Below are 25,522 nucleotides of genomic sequence, written 5' to 3'. Positions count from 1 at the left end.
CAATAAGTGCAATAAATAAGAAAGAAAAGTTAAGGTGAAAGAGCAAGGCAAAGAAAATACTGCACTAGGCCTAAACACAGCAAAACACATCCACACTGCTGGTGGAAGTTTAATATGCAGTACTACATGTGAGCATAGAACTCAAGGAAGGTGTCCCTTGAGGTAGTAGAGGTGGCATTTATGTGACAGATTTATTGTATTTATTTTTTTCATGCTCACAGTAATAATACTTTGATGCCATCTATACTAGTTGCAGACCAGGAATACTGTATTTCCTGACACTATTCCAGGTAATTAATGGATTGTGTTTTGCCCAGCCAGCTGAGGTGATGTAGAGGGTCCTATTTGCTGAGCCAAGGTTCAGGCACAGAAGTTCTGCAAGGTAAATGAGTGGTGGGATCATCCTGCCTGTGTCCATGAAGGGTATGTATTTTATGACAACTCCAGACTTTATTAATTTGCACATGCTATTATTTTTTTTCCTAAAATTTCAAGTTCCAGGAAAGTTTTTACAAAAATTGAGAGAGCAAAGACTGGGCAAACATTCATGAGAAAGGAAAAAAATTATATACAGCAAAGCTGAACTTTGTCAGATAAGTGACTACTCTAATAAATGTTTGACTTTTCTCACCCACTTTCTGGAGAGAGATTCAGGCTTAAGAAATAAAGTCTCTAAATTAAGAAGCTTAATAATTTGTGCATTTAAGATGACTTGGTGGCTTGTGGGAGTGCTTAAGGTTTATGCTAGAAATTCCCTTGCATCCCAGGGATCAAGAGGAGGAGCTGATAAGATAACTCGAGGCACAGGAGCAGCATGTCTCACTCCACTGGCTCTGTCTTCAGAGAACATTAGCAGCTGGCATAAGGATGAGCCTAGCTCTCTCTGAAAATCATAAAAGAAAGCAGACAGCTACACTATACTGCCTCTAGTTACCACCACACACTTCCCCTATGCACTGAAACTTATTTCCATTGCTCCAGTGGCTGTTTTCAGGATTTCTCATCATGGTAGATTCATTGTCAGACCAGGAAAAGGAAAAAAACTGTCCTAATTAGTATCGATCATCAAATAACATACCTGAGATGGAATCACAGATGCCACACTGGGAACTGGAAAAGCCCTGAAGGCTTTCTAGAGGGGGTATAAGTGTATTTGATCTTCCTGGCTTTCTGTGCTCATTCTTGACAAGCAGTGACAAGTGACCAGGAGGCAGTAATTGGCTTCAAGACAGTTTCACTGTGACTGAGTAAGGAAGTGGGATCACATTTTTGCTGTGCAAACCCAACCTAAGGAGCAGCCCAACTGAAGAGACATTTTCTGAGGGCAAAATTCACCTGTTCTATAGATGATAGCTTGGTATGATACTCTAATAATATAACTACACTGACTTGTATTATTCTTTTCATCAATTTTAACCCCTAAATCCTTTCTAAAAGGACAAGTAAACAAGAAACTCCCATACCATTATCCCTTCTGTTTTAGGATTTCTTTTTCAAAGATGGGAGAAGAGGGACAGGAGATTTCAAAGGCTTCTTGCACCTGTTAGACCACACTGCATTGCACCTGTGAAGCTGCTTTTTTTTCTCTCTCCCTACCTGTGGAAGGAACATGCTAAGTGCAGCACAGCAATGTGTATTATACAGCTCAGTTACTTAGATACTGCATTTAACTAGAGACACTTATTCCCATCAATTAATGGTTAGCCAGTGTGACTGAACACCGGAAAATGCTCTCTATGAACATTTGTTTCAGTTCCTAGTGAAATTTGCCTGCAATCACATTCCTTCTGCCTACACTTCTCACAAATGAGCTATTCATTAGTTTTATGCTAGGCCAGGAATATGCACTGAAAGTGGAGCTACTCAAAACAATTTCCAGTTCAACATTGAAAAAAAAAAAAAGGAAAGGGTGGGTGGAAATTTAGTCTGTGTTCTCAGACGTGAAAAGGAGTGAGAAATAAAAATTGAAAGTGATTTTGAAATTTGTAACTAGGGCAATGGCAAGTTTCTAAATGGCACAGACTGTGAGCAAGTAACACTGTCCTTTGTGCTCCACTGAAGTAGGGGCATCATTGCTGGAATTAACAAACTGGCCCCAAAAGGTGTCTGAGGCCATCCAGGTGTTACAGGTTCAAGGCAATGGCTTGAAGTTCTAAGGTGAACCACAGGCATGCCAAAAAGGAAATACAGAAGTTATGTTCCCTACTGTCTTCCATCCTCTTCTGCCTTCAGACTGTAAGTGCTTCAGGACATAACTGTACATATACATGTTCTCAGATAAAAGCAGCAGAGGCAGGCAAAAATTATAGCGTGGATGAAAATAGTTGATCAAAATGTTTGAACAAATACACTTACAAGAGTATCTTTATCTTCAAATTATTCATAAAATGTCTGGCAAGAAACTTCAAGTTCCTTTCAGGAGGTTTTGCAGCCAAAATTTACCTTGAGAGCTGGGAATAATGTGTCAAGAGGAAGAGCTGTAGGAGGAGCATGGTAGCAGACCAAGGGTTAAGACAGCTGCAAGAAAACATCCAGGAAGATGGTAACACAGCAAACACCTACTCAGCAGAGTGTTTAATGCCAAAGACCAAGTTATGGCATGTAGCTGGTGATATTGCTGAGGTCAAGAGGCTGCAAACTCTTTTATGATGTTTATCTCTATCTTTCAGCTTCCTATATTTTGACTTTATACTCCATTTTTCTTTCCCCAGGCCTCACAGTAAGTGCCTAGTTGATGGCTATTCTGCTTAGCCTTTAAGAAATAAGGGCCAGCATTTCTGTGGTTTCTGTTTCCTGTGTCAGCAAATAACTCTGAGTAACAAACGCATTCTTGAAAATCAGGGTCTGTTCATGGACAATTTGCAAACATAAGAAGACTCAAAAATTCAATTAATAGCTGACTTGTTATGAACTATTATCTCCACCTCTTCTGTTTGCTGCTCAGCAGCTGTGTGTGGCCAGTTAGGGCAACACATGCCCCCAAAAACATGAGACACATTACTTCTGACCTTGTTCCTCCTATGACCTTATGGCACTGGCTTGCAGAAAGAATATGTGTGTACAAATATCCTGGCGTAACTTCAAGAGCGGTTCAGTAAGTAGTTCACAACTGCTGACCATCTGGCTGTTAGATCTAAGAGGGATCTATTAATGTTAGAGCTAGAACAGTGCCAAGCTGCAGCAGAAACTGCATGCCCAAAGTGCATGCAGGCTGCCCCGAAACCCTGACAGAAATCACTGCAATTGTTTTATCCACCCATTTACTCAAGTAATGTCACATTAGTGCTCATGCTGTCGTGTCCAGAAACACTTCACAGGAAGGAGCTCCATTATTTGATGGTACAATAATAGGCAGCCTCTAACAGCTTTAAATCTGGCTTTATGTCTTCATGATATACTGGAAAAGACAAATTTTTGTGCATTCTCTTGCTCCTTCCTGCCCTCTGAGATGATCAAAAGCAATGGAATAGATAGACATAGGTGCTGTTAACACAGTGACAAGCCTCAGGTGGAGGCAACATAAATTAAACGGAGCTCTGCATTGTAGGATGGTTTTACTGTGCCCTTGCTCAGCTTTAAAGGCTGGCGGAATAAGTCTGTGTCATCCACCAGTTTTGCTGCATTGGCAAAATATACAATAAGCAAAGAACAAAGGGTGGGGTGGGGTGTGGAGATACATGAATATATACAGTTTATGGGTGGATTTATGCATCATGGAAGCTGATGTACAAAGTCTATACTCAGACATCTCTCCACACTTCCATTTTGCTTGTGTCACAAAAGAAATGATCCTGAGGGATTTGCCAGTGTCATCATGCACGTCAGTTTACAAAGGTCTTTTCATTTACTGGAAGCAACCAGGAGTAAAAGCTGTGAGGAGGTTAAAAAAAAAGTATTGTATTGACATTGCTGTCAATTTTGCAAAACAGTAAGTAGTAATTTTGGAAACAATAAGATTTAATAATAAACTTTGCATTTTTTCTTTAAAGAATGTTTGGAAAACTGTCCAAACACACATTCTTTCTCTTATAGATACACTTAAATGTATTTGGAATGTGTATTGAGTCTCAGAGACAAGGCTAAATTTCATTTTCTAAAAATTTTCTGGTTTTTATTAATGAGTTGATTGGTCTAACTTAAAATATTACGTGTAGGTATTTTTCCCTCCTGTGTATGCTTCCAAAGAGCAGATCAGCCTATGAAATTTAGGAAGTTGATCTGAACTAAATCTGGTATAAAAACCTTTTGAAGTTTGCCCATCACTGCTTACAATGCTGTTTTGAAAAATAACCTCAAGGCTATTTAATTAATGGTTCATTCTTCTAGTCTTGCGGCCCAGGTAGATTAATACCTATGCTGCCCATGGATCAATGAGTTCTGGAGTTTCCTACAGATTAGCACATCTGTAGTTTAAAGCCATTTTGCCTTAGAAGGAAAGAAAGAAAGAACAAACATATTCCCATGAGGAACCTTTCAGGGATCAATTCATAAGCAAAGGAAAACATGCTATTCTCAGCAAGGAAACAATGTATTTTTTGTCTGCTACAGTGATTAATAACATTCCAGAGCTAGAGCCTATTTAAAGGGCTCCATCAATCCATGTAGGCCAAAAGCTGACCCATTTTAAATCCTTAAAATGCAATGAGAGTTGCCCTCAACATTTTTTTAAAATTATAGGAGTAAGTGGAACCTATAGAATTGCCACCAATTTCCTTCATCAAGAAAGCTTAGTATCACTGTTGAGAGCATTCAGAAATAGTGGCAGAAATCCTAGAGCTCTAGGGAAGCAGCTTAAAAATCTCTAAATCTCAGGGTAGATAGGGACCACAAAGTATCATGCTATTGGGTTCTTTATGCATACAACAATTCAGAAGAAAGATTTTTTTTTTTTCCCCAGTCCTAATTTCAAAATCCCCAACAAGGTTCTGCCTGTCTTCTAGCTTCAAGGTTCATAATCAGATAAAAAAAGCAAAGTTATGTCTGCCTCTTTCTGTGTAGCAGAGGTGGTAATGTTTTTCTGGAACCGATGAAATAAATTCAATATCTATAGGCATTTAGGAGCTCAGAGATTACATTTTAGGCTTAAAGTTAGTAGACTCAATCTTCAGCCTTAAGACTTCCCTCTTCCACATTAGCTGGAGATGAATATTTGCTGATCTTTGCTGGGTCATGGCTCTGAAAAGGACCAAATCCCTGCAGGTGATGTTTAGTCAGTAGCCCAGAGACTGCTTGATTGTCACAGATCAGACCCCTGAGCTCTCCTTCAGCAAGGTACACATTTAGCTTCTCAGATGGTGAGTAATCTTGCTGATATTAGTAAAACTACTCAATATGCAAAGTCACTTTGGGATTTTATTGGGTAGGGGACCTTCCGAATAAATAAATTCATAAATCCTCAAAGAACAAGAAGGCTGAAAAAATAATTTTTAAAAAATCATCAAAATCTTCAGTCAAAATAGATAAGAATCTCATTTTTTTGTATCTAGTGAAAAAGTGCATTTTACTGAAGACAAAAACTGAATTATTAATATACAGCCAATAGCCAAACATAAGATAGAGTGTATGCTAATTTCAGAGTTCAAATAGGCATTTATGATCCTAAATTTAGCCTCCCATTAAAAAAAGTACCTTGCCCAAGCTGTTTAAAAACACATCAAACCCTCTAAGAGTGAAGCAGAAAAAAACAGTGTAGTGTCTTCAGCCTCAGAAAACCAGGCAGCAAAAGAGCAAGTGGGCAGTGCCTGCACCCTCAGCATTGCATGGGCAGCCTTGCAGCAGGAGCTGGGAACCACCCATCCCACCTGATGGGACGACTGACAAATAAAGCCAGCAGGGCTGATGACAAAACAAAATCCTTGGTATAATATGGAACAGATGAATAATGAGACAAATTCTTGGGGTCCAAAATCAGGCCAAGATATTCTGCCATGAAAAAGGATGTGAACTAATGGGTGGGGAAGTGCAGCCCAGCTCTGCAGCCTGTGTGTGCATCTGGGCTGTAGCTCTTGCTGTCAGACTGGGGCTGAAGGAGGGGCAGCAAGCAAGGCAGCCAACAAGGGCTGCTTGTTCCTGTGCTCCAGCATGCATCAGGCTGGTCCCTTTGATTCATGAGTGCCTCAGATTTGTGTTTTCCACCCTCTTGGGAACAAAGGCTCCATGTTCCCTTTGCTCTCTTTTTCATGTGTAACTCATGTGGTGCTGTAGGACTCTGTCTTCAAAGGGTTTACAGCATCTATATGTCAGGCCCACAGCACTTTGAAAATTGGGGAGCTTAGGCTTATATGGCTTTAATGTTCCCCCTAGATATGGTCCTACACTGGCAAAATGCACTGAGGTTGACATCAACTGCCTGTAGTAACATAATGAAATTCATACTTGAATGGCAAGTACTTAAAGTGCTTTTTCTGTAGTATATCACCAATGAGTTTCTCACTCTAGTTATTACTTATTTCTAAAACCTTCATTACAGAAGCGGTTAAAAAATAACTTTCTCCTTTTAAAATGTTGATTTGTTTTTCTTGCAGAGAATGTGTTGCAAAATGTCAAGGTAAGCATTAGTTAAAGGGCTACTACACCATGCCAGCAGGAGCAATTTGCTTCTTATGCATATATTCCTGAATATTATTTTGTTCCCTTTCTTGTTGTGAATGGGAACCACTTCCTTACAGCAGCCAGGGGCTTTCCTCCCCCCTCTCCTGCCCTTTCTTCACCAGCTCAACAGCAGGGGCACAGTGAGGGCATGGGCAGTGGAGGCACTTGTAGCAGATCTGTACATTAAGATACAGTTGCTCTGAATAAATGCAGTCAGCAGGCATCATTTCAGTCTGAAAACTCAACATTTTCTGTGTGTTAAAACTATATTAAGCCATTTAATTGTTTTGTGATTACCAGAACACTTACCTTGTGAGGATATTAATTATCTGAGCATAAAAAGACCAAGTTTTTCTGTAAGGATAAAGCCATTCTTTTTTCTTTTTTTTTTCTTTTTTTTCTTTTTTTTTTTTTAAGTTATTCAAGTTTATTTTACTCATTCCAGCTAAATAGATCTTGCCTGGGAAAGAGGAAAAAAAAGAATGGGTCTAAATGCAAATTAACATTGCTGTTTAAATATCACAGACCATTTTCTCTGAGCCCAGTTACAATAACTAGTAATTATAAAAATTGCTTGCCTTGGGCTTCTGGCTAAGCCAATGCTAAACTTGTCCTTTTATTAGATCTGTCAGACTGAGTTAATTATCTTTATGATAATAGATGTGCCTTACCTCAAACAAAACAAATACCCTTATAATTAGCTTTTTAGTTAGAATTTTAATTTATTTATAAAGACTGTTTGTTTTGTTTCTTTTTTTCCTTTTACAAAGAAGTTTTGAGCTTTAACAGGTTACTAGTCAGCTTAGTAGTATTTAAGAAAAAACAAAATTACCAAAATGTTTTGGGGTTAACATTGTTCCCACGTAGCCACTGTGGAATCTGTTGGGTTATGTGAACATACAGGTGTATATTTGTGCAGAAGACAAGGGAGAGAGGAAGAAACAAGGCATGTTCATTTATTCCAGAGAAAGTTTTCTCTGAGCTGATTTTTGAAACAGCACATTAACCAAATTTAATAGTGAGGCAAGCTAGCAAACACTAATCCAGGCTGCATGTTTTCTTTTGAATCCTTTTTCTGAAGTCAGAGATGAACTTTTGTTAGACTACTGAAAATAGAAAGCACAGTCTGGTTTAATATATCTCTGTCTCCACAAAATCCCTTTCAATCTCTCTCTCTTTCTCTCTTCTTTTTTTCCTTCTTATCTTCCTCATATATTCTCTGAACTGATCCTGCAAGCCCTCCAAGCAGAACTCCTGGTAAGAATTGAGGGCTTGCAGAATGGCGTCTGTACTTTATTCAGCGTTTCAGATGCATTTATTCCATTAAATAAAAAAATAAAAAGTGTTCCTTGTGCATCAGGGCTATCTATTTTCAAAAAAAAAAAAAAAAAGAAAATGTTTTGAATTCGGGATTAGTGGAAAATGCAGTCTACAGATTAATGAATTAAAGAACATGGTTAGGAAACAAGTGCCTTGTGTATTATTTTAGCTCTGTCACACTGATAGGATCCAGATTAGATTTGTCAGAGGAAGCCTGTTTAAATTAGAGTCATAGTGTAACTTCTCTTGATCTGATTGTCCCCATGGGAGCAAGGCAGTCCTATCTGACAACATTGTCAAGGTCTCAGGTCATTAATATTTCTGTCAGAATTTGAGATCCAAGGATTAGTTGAGGTTAACCAATACTGTTTTATCATCTTATTCCCTCTCTATCGTATCTTGTTCCCTCTCTACTGAAGTAGCGGAACAGGCTTGATATGCAACAAATGTAAGGGGAATGTGGATAAAAATGGCAATTACAGTAGGAGGAGACATTACCAATATTTACTAGTTTTTCAATTAATAAAGTAATTTGAAAAGTAAACAGCTTTGCAACCAAATGAACGCAAATGCAGCTGTTTGGTAATGAAAAAACCCAAACCATTACTATGCACCTTGTGTAAGCATGCAAAAGGAAAAAAGGACCCACTTGAAATCAACAGACATATCTTTCTTCTCTCTATAACTTCTATATAATATATTGTTTCTATATAACTAACTTATAAGCACCTCAGAATTACAGGAAATACTACTAAACAATGAAAATGTACTATTAAATAAAAAATTAGTGATAAGCTAGCATTAAAAGCAACCCAATATCAATATATTTCTGTTTGTGATTAAAAAGACTTTATTTTTTTGTAAGTTAAAGTTTTTTGCTGAAAACATATATTTCAGTGGCTAATAATTAAAACTATTGTGACAGAAGGTTATGTTTTCCTAACTTTCTACAGTCTATTTGACTCTTCTAAATCACCATCAGGCTTATGTTTATTCTGTATTGTTGAAAGATGGCAAGAGAAATGGGAAAAGGAGACAAGAAATCAAAATAGAAATGGAAATGTTTTAAGTGTAAGAGTGGGTGAAATATAACCTCCCTCCAACAGGCACTGTCAGAAGTGAGGTCCTGTTGCCAGCCATGTTTGCTTGTACTTGTAGAAGAGGTGTTAAATCTACTGTTTAGGAAGACCAAGTTTATAATTTTTTGAGTCCTTCTTTAGTCTTTCACCAGCCCCCTTGCAATTTAGAGGGCTATGTGGCCACTTCTTCTTCTGGCCAAGGAGACAGGCAAGGAGAGACCCATGTCAGCTTTCTGGAGAAGCCAGAGCCCCTGGAGCCAGGTCTGTGCTGATTTCCCTGGCTGGCTGACAGCACTGGGGCAGGGTTTCTGCACACAAAGTCCCAGTGATCCTCCTCAAAACCGAATATAATTTGTTTTTCAGCACTTGTATTGCAGCTAGAAAAAGGTATTAGAGCTATAGATAACCTCTCCTCCCAGCCCCCAGTCATACCCAAAGGTGGCATTGTGTTCTTGGCAATGGTGAAAAAGGATTCTGATTCGGTGCTCCTACTGGAGTCCCAGAACCCTCTGCTGCTGAAAATAAAAAACCGATCTCTGTTTTTTTTCTTAGGAAGTCAAAGTGCAGTACCACACCAACATTAGCAAAAGTAGGTTGATGCTTCTTCAGTCACCCCTCATTCCCGGCTCAGTTTCCTGGTCCTTTGCAGCAGTCCTGGTGCCTGTCTGAGCCTTTACTGAGATGGTTCACAGAGCTGAACTAGCAGTAACTCATTGTCTGATTTAGTCTTAATTTCTGATTTTTAGCAGTAGCATGTGTTTCTGATTTTCAGTGACTCTCTGACCCAGCTCCCTGTGGCATCAGGTGAGTGCTGGTTGCAGGACAGGTGGGACCATGGGGCTGGAGGCAAACTTTGAATCGCTGCTGCTCACAGGTCTGTGACGCCAGGCATTGCTGCCACAGCTATGCACCAGCTGGGGCTTTCAGTCATTGCTGGGATCCTCTTTACCCAAGCCAATATTTTATCTTTCCTGAGTAGTTTCTTAAGAAAATCATTTTGATCTATCTCTCTGTCAAGCAACATAACACAAAAAAATACCTCACATAACACAAAACACTCTAGATAGATCCCAGCTTTCTGTACATTTTCGGTAGGTTTTTGCTTTCGTTTATTTTATTTCAGATGTCCTGGTTAGACTGGGAGAACACATTGTATGCAGGTAGAGAAACTGGGGTTAAATTACACTGTTGGCACTATTGGTTTTGCTTGTACTAGAGCAAAATTCTCTATTTTCTGTGGTCATATTTGTTCTTTCTTGTACAAAAATTATAACAGCTTCTATTCAAGCAATGATATTTTTCAAGGAGATGCTATACTTCAGTACTATCTAAGATTTAGATATTTTATACATAACCCATAGTAATAATAGAGATTATAATATGCAGTCTTTTTCTAATAGTCCTAGGGGACTCCACATGAACAGAAAAATATGTTGTGAAATCTATCAACATAAACAAATTCTTCTTTCTCTGCAAAATTTTTCGAAATTCTCATTAGTCATGATCACATTTGAAGATTCTGATTGAAATTGAAAGAATTTAATTTCCCTACAAATTAATGCACAATGCCCTAGAATCATCTGTTCTTACAATTATGTGATCAGTTATATAAATACAGAAAGCTTCTTACCATTGAGCAGACATCTTCAGGAAAAGGCATAGCTGTACTTGAGTCTGCTCTGCTCTTTTATGGGTCTGATGCTCTGTCACCATCCTGCAAGGACAAATACAGCTCAACATGGGCATGGCAGGGTTAGCTCTTAAAAATACTTTAGAATGGCACTTTAATATTTTAGTATTTTGAAGTGAACTTCCAAATGGAATGCATTTGTTGCATATTTGCTTTACAACTGATGAATTAATCCCTCCAAATATGAGTGTTCACTAAAGCAACGGAAAAAGCATATTACTGAGTTTGCAAATTCAAGTCTTCCAATGTTAGGAAATGTCACAGTTAAGGCTGCAACTTCAACTCCACCCCCTTGGACCAATGCATCATGATACAAGTTTTAATTAGTTTCCAATCTCTACTTTTCCACAGTACTACTGCTTTACTAGATGGAACACAGTATGCATCCCTTCTGGCTGCCCATAAAATATAAAATTATGAAAAACAGTGTTACACCGGCCAAATATTATTACTAAAATATCTTAGTGGAAGGTAACTGGTGTACATAAATTCTTTGCATTTGTATGTACTGTACATTATTGTGAAAGTTACTCTTCTCATGAGAATAATAGTGTCAATTAGGCTGTCAAGGATGAGCGAGCCCATCATGTGAGCTTTGACAGAATGCTTGGGTTGATTAGCTTCATGCAGTTATCATAGCTTAATATTTACATTTGAGTAGCTGAAATTTTACAAGGTCTCTCTGAATCTTTGCTGCTTACAGAACTGCATTCATAAATATTATTTGTCTTGAAAAAGAAACATCATCACATACTGTACATCACTTAAATATGTTCATTTAAATTGGTTGCAGGCATAGTTATCAAATCAAGATTAAAGCACCATTTTTCCTTATTATATGAACAGGCAAAAAATGAAGCAAGTCACACTGCTTAGGATTGTTGAACACAAGGCTGGATTTCTCATTCCTGTGTTTAGTTTCTAGGACTTGTCAAAAATGAGTGATATTTACTGCTTACACCACTGGGAAAAGTAAAATCTACCTGTGGAAGGAAAAAAGGCAGACTAGACTAGTCCTGTAGGCTAGAGTGCATATCAGGCTCAGCACTTGGCTTAATCCTTACAAGAAAAGGAAGGATTTACTAACCTATCTCTTGGACACCATGTCTCTTTTCTTGGGGTACCCTTCCTTCCAAGCAGACATCTTTCAGCTGGGGAACTGGACTTGGGAACTGATCTTCCCCTTCATGTAGCAATAATGGAATAAGGTGGACACACAAGGAGGTGTGTTATATACAGAGCTGGCAGCATAGCTCCTGCTTTGCTCTGCAGTCCAAAGGCAGAGCAGGGACCAGCAGGATCTGGAGTAATTTTCCCAATTCATAAAAGAGATCTTAATTTTTTTAAATGATAATACAAGGTGTCAAAGACAGATTTCCTTCAGAATGTCATATATCGCTCTCAGCAGGGCTTTTAGTTTTCAGTGACTTCTGTTATATATGCCATCTGCTTTCAGTTGCAGCCTTACCAAATCTCCTCCTGGATGCTATTTCAGGGCTGCATATCTTGGACATTGCAAGGTCAGAATTCTAGGCAATACTATCTCTGTGCCAAAAGATAAACACCTTCTCAATTTTCATTTGGTCTCTAGTCAAATTAACCTCTCATTGACTTCAACTCAGGACTCTGGAATTTCGCCCAAAATAATAGTTCTAATGAAATGAAAGAATATCCAGTATGAAAGATGATTCACAGATGGAAGCACAAAGGTATGCAATGTTTTAAAACATTGAATAAAACATATCTTGTCCCACGTGCCTCTTCCACATGGTGGCAAATGCACAGACTAGGTTTTCTATTTTGTATCAAGAGTTTTCTGAATTCTTTCTTCTGTTTGGGTCTTGTGTGTTCTCCATTGAGACTGCAGAGGATGGATGCTGAGCACCTAAGTGCCAGGCTGTTATAATCTCAGTGTCAGCTTTAGTCTTTCCTTACCTGGTTTGTCCATAGCATGAGTGAGGACTGCCAATGGACTAATCTAAAGCAAAGTAGTAAGTCATTCTCCCTCATACTGTGACATTGAGGGAGGTGTCATGGGCTCACTAACTGAAGGGTAGAGAAGGCTAGTAGCTCCTATGTTGGGTTTCCACCACATGAAATCCTGCTGTGTCAGGGATACTAGATCACTGTTATGGGAATTAGTAACTATGGGGAAAAAGACAGGAAGGAGAAGTGTATTTTAAAAGAAGGCTGAAAGAAACACCAAAAGAGCAAATGAATAAAACATGACAGAAGCAATCAGAGAGGTAAAGGAGACAAAGGAAGCATTAAGGTGAAAATATTAAGTGAATGATAGGGAGGAAAAGATGCATGGAAAGTAAAAATGGAGATCTGGGATAAGGTTAGGTTGTTAGGGACTTGGCCTGTTCAAGTCACCAGCTTGAATTTCCTCATTTCACATTTGCATTGCAGCCATGTCAGGAGCCCAGACAGCGAGCAGGAAGGTGGCACATGACAAAACACAGCATTTGGAAGTGAAAGAAAGAATAGATTTGTCTGGCACCTTTAGAAAAAACAGTCAGGAGAGCACTCTCTGATAAACTGTTCTTGAATATACTGCCAGAAATGTAAACATAGCAGAGATTGATCTGAACTCCTCATTTTTCACACAAAACCTCTTTCCACTTCTCAGCGATTAGGGTCACTAGAGAAATGGTGGAGGAGAGAGAGAAAGGCTGACATTAATTGCAGATTTACTATGTCAACTTCATTATAATATGTAAGAACAAAAGCCAGTGCTGTAAGACAAGTAGGGAAAGCACATATAAAAACTGGATAGGTCTGAGAAGGCACCTCTCAAACTCCACATCCCTTCCTGCTCCCTTCACCAAACAGTGACTAGGACAAAGCTCTTATTCCCTGTAGCTGGGAATAAGAAATTAGGGAACAGAGTTCTCTCCTCTCTTATTCAATATTGTGGACCATGCTAAAGTAGAAAATAACCAGAAGGGGATCATGGTAAAGAACAATAGCTGCATTAAACTCACCCATACCTTCCCAGGTCTGGCAATGTGGCCAACCTGATATGGGTACAAGGGATATATTAGTGGATGTAAAGATCTCTTAGTGGATGTTAAGATTAGTGGATGTTAAGATCTCCTTGTTCAATTCCCAAGACAAAAAATTACCTGCAATTCACAAATTACTTGAGCCCATCTTTACAGATGAAGGATATTTTCCAGAGGGGGGGAAAAAAAAAAAAAGTCACTGGATTATAGTTATCACAAAGCCAGAGGGGAAAATTGCACAGTAAAGCAGTATATTTATATCTACAGAACCGTAGAGAGCAAGCAAAACAAAATAAAAATAAAATACTCCTAAGCAGCCTAAATAGCATTGCAAATAAAACTTTATATTAAGAGATACATTTGCATAGCAGAAAAATTAGATGTGAAACTTGCAGTAACCACAGATCAAACCATTAAAAGTAAAAAGGGGTCTGCAGAAATCTTGATGGGTGATGAATTAAAAAATAATTAAGGACTTCAAAATTTGACCTAATAATAGGATTTGCATGTCCAGTTTTAAAATGAAACCCCATGGAAGCCATTTTCCCTTGATACATAGGCATATTTCAGTTTAACAGTAAAGGAAGAAATGTGAACACATTAAGGATGGAGTATACCATGTTAGAATCCCAGAAGGACTTAACTGAGTTTAATTTAGATTAATAGGATACTATATAAATACTTCTTGCCTGTTAAGTACTTTTTATTAAAATATAACCAATTTCTAATAATTTTCCATCATTCACACTCCAAAAGCATAAAGAGAATAACAATTTCAAAAGTAATGAAATTCTGTTTTCAGAAAACCAAGACATTCAAAGCTGGGCTTGTTTTTAAGAGTGTAGAAATGTCATTCATTCCTAATTTTAGTTCCTGAAAGGAAAGTTTAATCTTGTAGTTTAATCTAGCCTTAACTAGATGTCTGTGTTTCCTCTGCAGTCAGTGGAGAGCAACAAATACCTCCAACAAACAGTTCATCCATTGTAGAAGAGGAGACTGGAGTAAGTGGATTATGTCACTCTCTGATAGTGTTTATGAATTTCTCCTCATTAGCACTGATGTCATCCAGATGAAAATCTGTAACCAGGCTTGTACATTTACACACCTTAAAGGAAGTTAGGTGATCCTCAGCTCACAATGGAGTTTTCAAAATCTCCAATCTCACATTACCAATTATTTCAAAATTGTAGGCACATATGCCCTCAAGCACTTTTGGATGGGACACTGGTTCTCTTAAACCATCTAATTGGTTTAGATTGTGCATTTTCTACTGTTTAGAAAAATTATTAAATCAGCATGAGGACTGGAGGATATTTGGGAAAGAAAATCAGGCCCTAACTTATCACTGTTTTATGTTAAAAGAAAAGTAATAGCAGACTCCATTTTGCCAATTATTGTGACAAGATATATGTGATTTTTACTCTAGAGAAAGAGTACACTCTTCTTCTTTACCCTCAGCTGTGAGAAGTACTCATCACTGCCCTTTGAAAATAGTGAAAGCTACACATAGTGGGATCCAAGTTTCATATTGTATCTCATGGATATTCAGGAAATAGCAACTATGAACTACAGCAGACAGATGATAAAAGATAGAAGGAAAACCACAGATATTTAAGTACAGGGAGAAATGTAAAGGAACAGTGATCACTAGTGGCAGAGAGAACTATTTGCATGTACATTTTTCCCTTCAAAAACTTTTGTATCTGTACATTTTTTTCATAATTAAGTGGTATATCTTACACAGTATTCTGGGATGAGAACTATTATTTTCACAGTGAAAAGTGAGATTCAGAGAGATTAGAGACCTCAGCCAGAAAAACATTAATTAGTGTGCTAGACTTTACTGTCAATAGGAACCGTAAGCTTGACACATGCCTGGAGTTTTACTCAATCCAGACCATAATTCTCTTCTCAGTTCTTCAAGGTAGCTAGTAACTAAGATGGATAAAGATTGTTATTTAACTGTGTACAAATTATAGCATTTCCATAGAACTAGATTTATTATGTATATAATCCGATTGATTTCATCTTTATTTAACTCCCTTAGAATGCTATTGAGAATTAAATAATTCAAACCCAGTTTATTCTTGCATTTAAAATCCACACTGTAAGAGATTATTTTTGACACTTATGTGTGATAAAGATTTTAAGATGCACCTTTTAATAGCTCCATAGTTACCTGTTGTCAGCTTGAACGGAAAGAACAGAAAACAAACCATCATCACAATATTTCTGACAAAGCAAAAAGTCAGTGAATTTTCACTCTTGTCCTTTTCCAAATCCCCTGCTCCCAAAACAGAACTTAGAAACTGCTAAAACATCTGTTAGATGACAGATATTTCCTATGCAACTGTGAAAAGAGTCTGGTTACCTAATTGGAAATATATGATGTTTATTTTGCCTGTTGTTACTGATCCATAAGTGAAGTATCCAATAAACCTGTTAGAGGGAAACATCATCAAACTACTTACAACCACTGAGTCTCAGTAGCTGGCAAGTTCCAGTCTTGCCAAATGTAAATATTTTTGGAAGAGGATCCACACATCTGGACAATTAAATAATTTAAACCTCACCTATTACTCATTTCTTATCTTTGTATTTCTTCTTCATTGTGTTGTTGGGGGCTTTTCTTGAAGCAATGAAAATTCTCAAGGCAAAAGGGGATCTTTCTAATTAGTAGGCTAAGAGTAAGCATTTCATTAAAAAAGGACACTTTATCTGAAATATAGAAATATGGGGTAAAATTCTGATTTCAGAAAGGGAAGTAGTGTATAACTACCCATGAGCCTGATGTAATCAGTATGAACAAAATAAAATCTTCATTGTTTTGTACAGTTCCAAATACCATGGCTTCCCTTTTCACATGTATCCACCTATATTTAGGCACAACCCTCTTGCTTAATGTTAAGGGATTTTAACCAATGAGTTTTGGGGATCTCCCTCCAGTTGAGCAAATATCACTGATTACAGTAAACAGAATATGATGAAAGGGAAAGGTTTTTGCATCATTTGCAATCTTCAACAACAAAATATTGCTATCACTGTTTTTCCTAAGGCTCATTCTCCTGCTCAATATCTTAATGGCATGTGTTTTAATCCTAGCATTTTCAGTTTGTGACAGGGTTCAGCTAACCACAGTATCCTCAATTCAACACCACCCACGGTTTCTATCCATTTTGTACTGTCAGAAGCACATCAAGCAGCCTCTGAGAGTAATCACATCAAAATTGATTTTCATGGCTGAGAGAAAAATAATGGAAATTTCTCTAATGTAGAAAATGTATGTGTTCCTTTTGGTTAACCAAAATAGACTATGTATCAGGACTGTCAAAATTAAGTTTTCTTAATTCAATGCTCTTCTCCAGACTTGTGTACAAATTACAAGCCCTCACTACAGAATGTCTTTAAAATGATACTCTGTTGGACTGCCTCAATGTGGTTCCCAGAAAATGAACAGTCTACCCAAGTGATGGACTACAGATCATTCTCCATAGTAGATCTACAAGCAAATTAATCAAGGGATTATAGAAAGAGCCCCAGAACCTATATGAAATGGCCAGCCAGGACTCTATACCTGCACGGAGCCTCATGATGTTATCAACTGCTGCACAAAGCCAACAGCAGGGTATAGAGGCCACATATTACATCATGGGTCAGTTCTGTGCTTCTAAAACCCCCCAAGAAATGTGAGATTCAATGCACTATCATGCAAGCAAAGCTCAATAAAATTTTCCAAAAGAATACTTCAACAAGGATATTCTCTAAAGGAACAAGAACCTCTTAAATGTAACAATCATTTTTAATTGTTTGACAGCATTGTTGGAAAATCATGTTCAAAAGTTAGTTAGCAGTTCTGAATATGCTGCTTGTCTGTGACTGCTCTAAACCAGTTGTGCAATATTATGTTCCAGAGTTGGGTTTGCTTACCTCCTTTAAGTGGATTTGAAATGTTGAAGTGGATGTTCATGAGCTTACTCGTAGAGATTCTGGTAGGAGCCATAAAGAGAGAAAAGGCTAAAATAGCTCGTGTTATTTCCTGAGGTTATCTTAGAACTAGGTGCTAGAGAAGAGACTGGCAGCAGTAATAGCCAGGCACATGTATTTGGGATCCAGCAAAGGCATTTTCTGTGGAAATGCATGAGAATTTTCTGAAGGTAATTACAGATTGCCATAAATATTTATTAAAATTTGAAAATGGATATGGTAGTGACCTACATTCTTAAAACAGGATTAGCTCATTAATCTGAAAAGTGTTTTTAGTGGTGCATATGGAAAAAAAATAGGAGTGGCAAACTCTGATTTAGAAAGGCTTTTGTTGCTTTGCTAAGGAGACAGTCCAAATGAAACTATGATGTTATAAGTGAAAACTTGGGTTAAAGAACTTTATCCAGAAAGTAGTTCTCAGATGACATTCTGCAACACTCTATTCTGGATTTTGTCCATTGTCACTAACAAGTCAGACAATGGGATAGAAAACATGTTTATTAAATCTGCAGCTCATGTAAAGCTGGGAGGGATCACACACACATTTAAGGACAGAATTAGAAATCAAGATGGTTTTCATGAATTGAATAAATAGTCTGAAAAATATATGGTGCTGTTTGGTAAGTGGGAAGGATTAATGACAAGTCAGAATGAGCAGCTGATCAGTTCAGGAACTGAGGTCATAGAGGGTTAAAGGGTGAACATGGATAGTAACACCAAGCTGATGTGACAAAAGTTAATGTCACTTTAGGACACATAAACAAAAGTTTAACAGTAAGGGATATAGTATGGTTCTTCCTGCACACCTCCTCCTAGTCAGGCTGAGTTAAAATAACACCTCCAAATTTGGGTGATGTGCTTCAGCAAGAAGAGAGACTTGGAGAGGTGTCCAGAGCAGAGCCATCAGAATGAGCAGAGCCCTAGGAAACATGATCTAACAGAAAAGATTGAAAGTCTGAGTTATTAAAGTTAAGAAAAACTGTCAGGAGACCTGACAGGGCTGTTGCACAGTGGAATGGAACAATAAATTCTCCATGATATCTCACAGGCTAAGAAGAGGCGATCGTAAATTACAACACTGAAGACTCAAGTTACAATTTAGAAGTGATTTTCTAAATATGAAGCAGTGAGGAGATGACTGAGCTTTCACTGTCAGGGACCTTTAAGAACAGGCTGAGCAAGAATGGCAGAGGTTTAACAGATCTCACCCATAACCAAAGGGGTGGACCGGAGGAAGCTATTTCCAGCTCTATTTTTATATGAGCTGATGACTGTGCACTTAAGCGTCTGTGCACAAGTACTTGGACAGGTCTAACCAATTAACTTGGTCATGATGGTATGCAGCATCTCTTAGTGACAGAAACACCTGAAAAAAACATCAGGTGGTGTTGTCAGCTCCTGCAGTCTTACATTGGCTCAGCTCCTGAACTCATATAATAACAAGAAAACCTTTCTTCTCACAGAGAGGAAAAAAAAAAGTAAATTTCTAATCTTGCCTTTGTGAAGAAGAACTTGAAAACTTGTCTCCAAATAGCTTAAAAAATCAGATGACAAAGAAAAAGGGACAATGTTTCTACACCATTAAATTCTCATGGTTTTGGGGGGGCCTGACTCGCGGTTTTTCAAAGGAGTTGGCATTAATGGTAATGGGCTAATTTGAATAGACAAATTTAGAAATTGATATTCCTGAACTTCCTATTATAGAGAAGGCAATACTGCCTGAACAGCAGGTCTATTTCAGGAAATTAAAACCTCCCCATATCCTTTCAGATGACTTGATCGTTTCTACATTTCAGTCAATGTTACACAGGGGACATTGCACAATGCTTAACATGGTGGCAGAAAATTCACCTAGCAGAGAATTGTGAAGGCACAGTCTGCTGAAAGACTCTCCAGCTGGGAACAGACATAATAGGGGCACAAGGAATTAATTTTTGGGCAATCTCTGTTTGGAAGTTGTTGTCTCATTAACGGTACTTCTTCTACAGGGTGGGTCTAGGTAGAAACTGCATTCAGAGGAGCAGCTCTCTTTTGTACCAAGCAGGTCCAGACATCTGCATTCTCAAAAGACATATGAGTTAAAACATATTACAGGTGTCAAATGTGAGATTTGTTTAAGTGAGTGTTTAAGTGTTTCTTCCCCCAGAAACACAGAGCTCAGGATAATGTTTAAAAACCTAAATCAACCAACATTCAAGATCTTTTTCTCTTGAATAGTTGTGATCTTCATTATAGATTTTATTTTCTTTCTTCCACCATATATCCTTGCTGACTGTTTCTATTTCTACTTTCCTGGAAAATTGATAATTTCTGTCATCCCTTCCCCCCTCACAGGCAGAGAGAGGTGGGAAAACCAGTGCTGTGACAGATCCCTTTCACAGGATGAAAATAAAAATAGTAGAAAAGACCTTTCTGATTAAGTACTCAATCTCTTGCAGCACTTCCTTCATTATGGCTTGGAATAAATGTCATGCATGTTCTACAAGGCTCTGATTATTTTGTTACCATGATTGGGGCATTTTAAAATGCTACTTAGGCTCCACTGGACTTGGTCAGTCCTTACCTTATCAAAGCTATGGGATCTCCTCTTTCCACTTTCACAAACTTCTGTGAGGCTAAAGATGCAGACACACCACAGAGATGTCTTGACTGCTGCCAGCTTCTACCTCCTGAGAGTTGATTTTTTTTCTGTACTTTTATCTCTACATTTAAAAGGTCTTCCTGTATCACATATCTTCCCCAGGCATTGCTAATCAACTTGTCCTTTGGCTTCTTCTCTGCTAAGATGAAAAAATGAGTGCTGCAATTCTCTCTAAGTGAGCAGTATTTTTCACACTCTGAAGCATTTTCTGTAGCTCTTTTTTTGAATTCTCACCCAATTTTTATCATCCTTCTGAAAACTCAGACTTCTCAGGAGACTCCAGCTGAGACAGCCATTCCATTTTGCTCCTCTTTCTCCAACTACCATCAATAAGGCCAGAAGCCACTGAAACTCCCCTGACAAGCAATAGCTGTCCTGCTGCTTCCACTGCAATTGCTTGTTTCTTGAACTTTTCAGTTCACCAAAGAAAAGCAAGAGGATCTCTGGAGCATTCAGAAATGCAAAAAAAGGGAAAGAGAGATGTTCTTCCTTTGGTGGGGCAGGGAAGCTGTGTACACCCACATCATCTCTAAGCTTAGTATCTTCTTAGAAACAGCTGTGATCTGAAACCCTGACAGAAAAAGTACAACAGTGGGAATTTGGGCTCCACAACTGCAGGAGGGAGGAATTCTTCCTGGAAATCCTTGGAGCACAGCATTTTTCTCCCAGAGCTGGATTTACCCACTGAATGCAAATATGCCCTTAAGTTACATCTAAAAATGAGGATTCTCCTTGCAAATGTTAAGCACAGTTGTAATGATTCGTACATAAAGACTAGAGACCACAGAGAAACATCTATTATTGTTGCTGCAAAACACAGTAGCAACTCATGAGAGTTTTACTTTTATTATTCATGTTGCTATTAGGAGTTGCATTATTACTAGATCCTAGCTGGCACAGATGGCTGCTGTGCTTTGAGGTCTGCTTTAGTCATGTTTTTAGCTGCTTTTTTCTGCAGATTTTATAGGGTTTGGGCTGATTTTAGCTTCCTTCATTTGCTTGATAATTGTTTTGGGTTTTGTTTCAGTTTTTTTCTTAATTAGCGGGAATATGTTTATGTTTATAGTGTGCTTTATTCACTCTTTTTGAACTTGTGGTAACCAGAATCAGCGATGCAATTATGCCTTCTGTTGTTTGTGTGGGACTGGCTCAGGGCAGATGCTTTGAGGGGGGCAGCAGTTTTCCTGGAAGGTCAGTATCAATTTGCTGGCACTGCTGGACTGGTGTTTCTCACCTGTTGGTAAATCTCCACCTTGTAAATCACCTTTCCCAGCATCACTTCTCTTTACTGCTAGAGCAGGAGGGAACCTCTCACCCAAATGTTTCCACTCCCCTGGGACCCTCTGTCAAATCCCTACCTGAGCACTGGTGAGGTTTCACACTTGCTCAGCCATCACCTCCACTGCTGCTGTATTTTGCTTGCCTAACAGGTCATCTGCATGCAGCACCTTCTGGTTCCTCTTTCCTCCCAGCTGTTGCCTTAGGAATAAGGAGAAACATCAGGAGAGGGTTACTTGCTCTGCTGTACATGGTCAGCTCTCGTTGTGGGTGCCACCGAGCAGAACCTACTAGTAAATGTTTATGGTCTGTTAGGCAGAAATTCAGGCTCAGTCATAAACAGCTGTGCCTGCACTGCAGTTTGCTTTGGCTGCATCATCACAGCTCAGTGGTAAGAGATCTGTGTGCAAGTTCCATCATTCCTCTGAAAGGGAACATGTGAGCTAGGGAACGAGGTGCAGTGTGCTCCTATTTGCCTCCTGCTCTGCAGGGTCAGTATGTGACCCTCAAAGTCAGACCCAGACTGACTTCTAGACCTGAAATACATTGTTTAGTCATCATCATGTAACATTTCCACACACTTGCATGCCATACTGTAGTCTTCAGTTATTTCCCATAGTCTTGTTCTTTGCTAAATGTGTAAGGAGGATTCACAAAAAGCTTCAAATACTGTCCATGGTTGCACTACTTCTCTTGATTCCTCTGAAGGTCACCACCCCTTTTTGATAGGTAAAGAAAGGGTTTAAAATTCAAAGTTTGGAAGTAAAATGTTTGATTTTTTTTTGAAAAATGAGAGCTTTTCAGGAGTATGTGGTAAAAATTAGTTTTGAAAATGTGAGTGTCTCTCCAACTGCAGGAGGCAAGAAACTAATTACTAGTGTCATAGAATAGTTTTCAGTGTTATGACCAAAGGGAAAATAGCTCACTTAGGATGCACTAATTTACAGTAATTGGCTCCTAATCTTTTTCTATAGGATTTGAGTAACTCATCTTTAAAGTCCATGGCAGTGGTATGTATGCTGTGGCAGGGGGCTGGGTCTCTTAGCTTTTACCTGCTCTTCACACTAGCCTGACTAGAGTCTGTGAGCCAAAACTATAATCCCAGTTCCAGATGCCCCCATAATTTGGATCTGGATAAGAATTTAGCAGATCGGGCCATCTCTAATTAGATCAGACAAATTATTGGATAATTTCTTCTGCTTTATCTTTGCAATTCACTGGAGCAGTTAATTTCTCCAAAAGCAGGCACATCCTTTCTCATTAGGAATCCCTTTTTGGCCTTTTTCGTGTGAGTTTCCTATATTAAAAAAAACCACATGCACGCACACACACACGCACGCACGCACACACACAGTGTTTTGCTTTTATTATATTAATGTTACCTAAGAGAATATGACATGCTTAACAGAAAGTTGGCTTTAGGCATTAGGTAATCTGCCACTTCATAGAAGAGGAGGAATTACATTAGTCCATATGTTTTCATAGGACAGAGCTGGTGGGCAGCAAGGAAGAGCTGGAAGAGGAGAGGACTGATGCCAACTGATTTGAGTATTCATTTTGTGGTGTCATGGACCACAAAGTTCTGGCTTCTGTTTTTGAAGTTTCCGTTTCTCTCTTGCCTATGATGGAAGTGAAACAATCATTGGTTTCTAACTCTGATATTTATATTACCTTCTCTTTCTCTTTTGTATATTTTTGTCCACTAAAGGTATACCCCAAGTCATTATTTTGAAGACCTTAGCTGAAACGTATTTCAGCCATCCCTAAGGGTACCAAGAGATGCTTAAGATACAGAGAGGTCACAGTCTGATATAGACTAAACAAAAACAGGAGCAGGATGTTTGTGCCAGGTGGAAGTCCCAGGCTGTGGTTCTATGGTCACCCAGAGGCATGGTCAGACATAAAGCTCTGGATCCTGCTTCTTTTCAGTGCTCTCTTGCTCTCTTTCCTCCTATCCCTATAAAAAAAATCTACTGGAAAAGAAATCATGTTTTCACAAAATATCCCGGACAAAAGAAATCTTAAATACTTAACCTTAATACCTAAAACCTTAATACCTATTCTGCTTTGCTTTATTTATTGAATGAAAAATTGCATTTTTCATTTTGAAATGGGCAACCCCAGGGGTTTAGTCTGAGACTTCTGGGGGACTAATAATGACACCTATACATTTTGAAGCTGTTGATTGTGATTTTCTAGTTTCAAGTGTTAAATCAGCATTATTACTTAGGAAGTTCTGGCCTCTTGACTGAGCTGCAGAAATGTATGCCTCTCCATTGCATAATATTTTGGAAATGCATGCTTCATTGAAGTGTCATTGATTTTCAACTTAAGTGAAAATACCCTCATTTAATGCTTTCTTAAGAGAATTACAAAGGAGGCTGGAGAGGGTTTGGACAAAGTCATTATTAATTGCACATCACAAAATTTGGATTTATGTATTTTTAATGCAGAAATTCTTCACAGCTCCTAAATAAAAATGCTGTTCTAAAATTATATCTAATTTTATAAATGGAAAGACCCTATTTTGTTCAAGACTTTCAAATTCCTTTGCTTTGTTCAACAAACCCCTATACTTGCTGTGAGGGAATTGCTGATTGCTTTGTCAGCAAGACCAATGATATTCAATCTTTGATTTCTGATTCATTTGCTTCTTCCTTCCCTTTGATGATGAGAATAAACGTCTGGCTTTTCCTCTCCTTTCAAAAAAATTTCTCTCGCCTCTCACTTCCTTAGTAGTGAGAGCGTTTTATGTGAAGCATTCTGCCTGCCTTTTGGACTATCTCCTCCTCTTCACTGAGCTCAGAGCTGGGTAAGTACTTTACAGTCTTTCATTAGAGAAAACAGATTTTTTCCTTTTTCTGTCATTGGCTCTGATGTCAGGATGTCAGCTTTGCCTCTGACCACAATGCTCCCTGGCTTCCCTTTGGCTGTTTCCTTGAGCTCTTGCCTTGTCATTTCTCCCTGAGGTGTCCCAGTCCACTGCTGTTCTGGTGGGCAATGGGTAAGAAGTTCTGAAACAGGTTGAACGTGAAGGAGGCTGTGAGATTATGGAGGGAATCTTGGAGCAGGGCCCAGCAGTTGCTGTAATTTACACCTGTTGACCTTGGTGTTGGCATATAAATTTCTGCTAGTTCCACAGGGCAAGGCCACAGCTTAGTTATGAGCACAGAGGAGCACCTTTAGTGTAAAGCTCACCAAACACTGTGGAAGTGGTGACAGCACCCTCAAGAGGGGTATGTGGTGAGCAAAAGCAGCAGTCTGTTGTCAGATGTGGCAGCAACTTGACAAAAGCCAAGCAAGAGCAGGCTGGTTTCTACCTGCTACAATGAGTGTCAGCAGTCAGAGAGCCTGGGGATCCCCCAGCTTGGCCCTGGGAGCACCCACCATGTGTCCCCACCTCTACACTGCCCTCCGTGGCTTTCCCCCCACAGGAAGGTGGTCAAAGGGCTGGAGACCCTGCCCCATGAGAAAGCGTTGAAGGAGTCAGGTCCTTTCCCACTGTAAAAGAGAGAGATCATCACAATATTCATACAGTTCAAGGCCAGCTAAAAGGAGAGCAGAGGCTCCCTTTTCACAGGGAACAAAATGGAGAAGACAAGAGGCAATGGGTACAAATTGCACCAGGAGAGGATTTATCTTGACACAAGAAAGGAATTTTTTATGGTAAGAACAGCCCTTCACTGGAATGGCCTCCCCAGAGTTCTTGAAGGCTTCAAGATGTAATTAGACAGACTGTTAGACATAATCACCTAGGCTGCATTTCCCACAGGATGATTTTTTGAGCTCCTTTCCACCCTCTGCTATTCTATAGTTCTTTGTCATGGAAAAGTGACAAGGCACTGGCTCAGGGTGCCCAGAGAAGCTGTAGCATATTCTTCTCCATTCCTGGAAGAGTTCTAGATCAGGTTTAAGGTGTCTTAAAGAAACT

This window comes from Agelaius tricolor, unplaced genomic scaffold (genome assembly GCF_023055355.1).
Source record: "Agelaius tricolor isolate 1412-34295 unplaced genomic scaffold, bAgeTri1.0.p SCAF_8, whole genome shotgun sequence".
NCBI classification, from domain to species: domain Eukaryota; kingdom Metazoa; phylum Chordata; class Aves; order Passeriformes; family Icteridae; genus Agelaius; species Agelaius tricolor.
Note: the sequence above shows the minus strand (reverse complement) of the source record.